Source organism: Oncorhynchus kisutch, linkage group LG2 (assembly GCF_002021735.2).
Source record: "Oncorhynchus kisutch isolate 150728-3 linkage group LG2, Okis_V2, whole genome shotgun sequence".
Taxonomy (NCBI): domain Eukaryota; kingdom Metazoa; phylum Chordata; class Actinopteri; order Salmoniformes; family Salmonidae; genus Oncorhynchus; species Oncorhynchus kisutch.
The window spans coordinates 31,963,998-31,968,686 of record NC_034175.2 but is presented as its reverse complement, the minus strand read 5'-3'; the positions used below and the strand labels follow the sequence as shown (position 1 = coordinate 31,968,686).

Genomic DNA, 4,689 nt, shown 5'->3' with positions numbered 1-4,689 from the left:
GTAGACTATGAGGCTTAACAGCCTGGTCAAAAATGTAGCATCCTGCATAAAACTATCATTTACAGAAAAAAAGTCTGCATGTTCAAACTAAAACAATGTAACTAATAATGAAAAGCGCACATTTGTAAATCCCAAACTCGAATAGTAATTGGAAAGGTAGATACAAATTATTTGCGACATTGTGGTTACAACAAATAATGTAAACAAGATGTAAACAAGATGCTGTGTTTTTATTTACTGTTGTGATGGACAACTGGAGGCATTTTGAAAACAGGTTTACTGTAGTACTGTAGCAGGTGTTGACCATCATGCAAATGTTTCCTATTAGCAGGACAATAGGCTTTTTATAGCCCGGCTACTGTTGTGAAAATCCCTCAACTTGCAATGTATTCAATGCTTAAGTACTCTAAACTGTTACATTTCTAACACAAAACAGTAGTACAGTATTTCCTCATCAACATCTTTATGCTTTTGTTAATAAAATAATGAGAAAAAAGACATTCAAATGCGGATGTTTATTTAAACTACATTTTAGTCGCACTTCAACCCAGCTCCACGACCATAGGAAAAACCTTGCTGAGATGATCAATGTATTTGATGCATTGTTGTATCGTCAATTTCTCTCACAAAAACATCTTGATGGCCTCGACCAGGTCATCTTTGCTTGTCGACTTGGGAGAGTTACGGATTAATGTTTTCTGTTGATGCCAAACAAGTTAGATTGGGTTTAAATTAGGAGACCTACATGTAGAGATGAAAAAAAGTTTTTAGATATACTGTAGGACTACCGAAGGTGTTGTAGGTCATTTGTTTTTTACCAAATTTGTATTAAACCTTTATTGTACTACATAAAGGTCTATTTACTCTGCTGGCATCTTGACCCAGTTTATGCCCTCATTTGCAATGCAAACCTGGGCGGGAGTGTGTTTTGGGTCATTGTCTGCATTTGGAGAAGGAAAAAAATACATTTATTCTAACAGCCAACATCAGGTACAATTGTCACGTTCTGACCTTAGTTCTGTTATTATATCTTTGTTTTAGTATGGTCAGGGTGTGAGTTGGGTGGGTTGTCTATGTTTTGTATTTCAGTGTTCATTTTGATTAAACATTATGGACACTTACCACCCTGCTCATTGGTCCTCCGATCCTTCTCACTACTCCTCCTCAGAAGAGGAGGATGAAAACCATTACTACAATAATAGAAATATTAATGTAAATAGGCCTAAACTTAACAAAATATTGCTATAATCCTACGTTGAAAGAAACGATGTGGTCCCAGAAACACCTCTCTGACATACGGTCCAGCATATCAAAGAAATCTCGAGCCATGATACCTGAAAAGGAGGCAAGAGTGAATTATTGTTTCACACATAACAGTCTTTGAGGTGTAGGCTACAATATTAGCTTTGTAAATAGCCATACGGACCATCAAAAATCATTTCTCTGGCGAGAATTTTCCCCCCATACATCCACACATGTAGTTTGAGCAAATGCTTGGGACCCGGCTTGCTTGATTTTGAGCAAATTGAACAAGGGCCATGGTTGATTAATCAGTGAAGACGACATCATTGAATGTCTCGCCAGCTTTGATCCATGCCTGGGCCTGCAGGACACACAGTTCTTTGTTTGCCAGTTGGGTCGAAACTATAGAACAGTAAAAAACAAGCGAACGCACATGGTTAATGTCCTGAGAATTAAAATATATATATATACATACAGTTGAAGTCGGAAGTTTAGGTACACCTTAGCCATGTACATTTAAACTCAGTTTTTCACAATTCCTGACGTTTAATCAGAGTAAAAAATCCCTGTCTTAGGTCAGTTAGGATCAACACTTTATTTTAAGAATGTGAAATGTCAGAATAATAGTAAAGATAATGATTTATTTAATCTTTTGTTTCTTTCATCACATTCCCAGTCGGTCAGAAGTTTAAATACACTCCATTAGTATTTGGTAGCATTGCCTTTAAATAGTTTTATTTAGGTCAAACGTTTCAGGTAGCCTTCAACAAGCTTTCCACATTAAGTTGAGTGAATTTTGGCCCATTCCTCCTGACAGAGTTGGTGAAACTGAGTCAGGTTAGTAGACTTCCTTGCTCGCACATGCTTTTTCTGTTCTGCCCACACATTTTCTATAGGATTGGGCTTTGTGATTGTCACTCCAATACCTTGACTTTGTTGTCCTTAAGCCACTTTGCCACAACTTTGTAAGTAAGCTTGGTGTCATTGTCCAGTTGGAAGACCCATTTGCGACCAAGCTTTAACTTCCTGGCTGGTGTCATGAGATGTTGCTTAAATATATCTACATAATTTTCCCCCTCATGATGCCATCTATTTTGTGAAGTGCACCGGTCCATCACGGTTGGGATGGTCATTATGGCCTAACAGGTCTATTCTTGTTTCATCAGACCAGAGGACATTTCTCCAAAAAGTATGATCTTTGTCCCCATGTGCAGTTGCAGCATCTTCACAAGGTCCTTTGCTCTTGTTCTGGGATTGATTTGCACTTTTCACACCAAAGTAAGTTCATCTCTAGGAGACAGAATGCGTCTCCTTCCAGAGCGGTAATGATGGCTGTGTGGTCCCATGGTGTTTATACTTGCGTGCTATTGTTTGTACAGATGAATGTGGTACCTTCAGGCATTTGGAAATTGCTCCCGAGGTTGAACCAGACTTGTGGAGGTCTACAATTTGTTTTCTGAGGTCTTGGCTGATTTCTTTAGATTTTCCAATGATGTCAAGCAAAGAGGCACTGAGTTTGAAGGTAGGCCTTGAAATACATCCACAGCTAAACCTCAAATTGACTCAAATGATGTCAGTTAGCCTATCAGAATCTTCTAAAGCCATGACATAATTTTCTGGAATTTTCCAAGCTATTTGAAGGCACAGTCACTTCTGACCCACTGGAATTGTGATACAGTGAATTAGAAGTGAAATAATCTGTCTGTAAACAATTGTTGGAAACATTACTTGTGTCATGCACAAAGTAGATGTCCTAACCGACTTGCCACAACTATAGTTTGTTAACAAGAAATGTGTGGAGTGGTTGAAAAACGAGTTTTAATGACTCCAACCTAAGTGTATGTAAACTTCCGACTTCAACTGTATATATATATGAACCGCCATCGATTACAGTGAACTATGATAGAAAAGGTAGATCAATTAAGAATTAAAAGTGACTCCAACACACAAATGCTGCGTACACATTTTAAGAATCTAGCTTAACTAAGTGCTTTCTTGGCAACCATGCATTTTTTCGGTCCGGCCCATTGTCCAGCCCTTTGTCCACTGATATCCACGGATGGTTGTCGGCATGGTTGTAAGCTCTGCAAAAACACTTTCACATTTTTAGTACACAATTATCGTTTTTATTAAACAGTATGCTGATAGGTATAGACCAATTTTTTAAATAAAATGCACTGACACCTAAATACCTTTAGTTTTGTTGATCCTCTCAGCTTCGACTCATTTTCAAATCATCTAGTGGTCACAGTCCTAACCCTGGAACGATTAGCACCATAGAAAGAATCTGGCTTGATGAAAACAATGTCCATTTCTTCTGTTCTCTTTGGTCGCAACAGTTGAAGAAACGTTTCCAACAAGCCTTTCCATAAATCCATGCACGTTTCTTAAACTGTCTTCTGACTGTGATCAGAGCGATGTTGTGCCGTGATACCAGCAGATTACAGATTGCCTTTGCCGATCGCTCATCATCTTCAGCGAGTATATATATATATATGCAACAGTTGAAGAAACGTTTCCAACAAGCCTTTCCATAAATCCATGCACGTTTCTTAAACTGTCTTCTGACTGTGATCAGAGCGATGTTGTGCCGTGATACCAGCAGATTACAGATTGCCTTTGCCGATCGCTCATCATCTTCAGTGAGTATATATATATATATATAAAAATATATATATCTGAATGGTTTGTCCTCGGGGTTTCGCCTGCTAAATAAGTTCTGTTATACTCACAGACATGATTCAAACAGTTTTAGAAACTTCAGAGTGTTTTCTATCCAAATCTACTAATACTCTGCATATCTTATCTTCCAGGGATGAGTAGCAGGCAGTTGAATTTGGGCATGCATTTCATCCGGACGTGAAAATACTGTCCCCTGTCACCAAGAAGTTAACTAGGCAAGTCAGTTAAGAACAAATTCTTATTTACAAGGACAGCCTAAGCCTTCCTCCCTGTCTCCCGCTTGTGCTGCCCGCATGACACAGGATTTTTTTTGCTAAATAGCCCAGTACTGTACTGCCGACCGTCACATTGTACAGCGCACGCGGGAGACAGGGATATTTTCCATTGTATCCTAACGAAAAATCCTGAGGGTTTAGTTTTTAGTTTTCCTCGGAATAGAAACACCATAATATTAATCCGGTTAATTAAGCCAAATTTCTTAAAATCAATCCCATATACTATGTTATTACAAAAAGGTTTTAAATTCTCTGGTCAATATTGAAGACTATCAAATGCTTCTCAAAGATGCCCTTTGGTGTTCAAACTAGCACTAGCTTGCATTATTAGAAAAAATGGCTGACAATTAGACGTGCCACAGGGTGGGCTGCAGTATGACACAACTTTTAAAGGAGGAACCAATGTAATATACTACATGCTTGAGCATATACTTCATACTATATACTATTAGTTCATTTTAGTATACTGTAAACAATGGTAACCTTTCAG

The 4,689-nt window shown here is 38.3% G+C and overlaps 1 long non-coding RNA gene across 1 annotated transcript; it reads right to left on the bottom strand.

The window, feature by feature from the left end:
* Nucleotides 1-211: 211 nt before the first annotated feature.
* Nucleotides 212-1,965, bottom strand: LOC116356622 (uncharacterized). The gene is made up of 2 exons (XR_004205040.1): nt 1,427-1,965; nt 212-1,334 (listed from the first exon to the last, which is right to left on the bottom strand). It is a non-coding gene; the product is annotated as an uncharacterized LOC116356622 (long non-coding RNA).
* Between the last annotated feature and the right edge of the window lie 2,724 nt (nt 1,966-4,689).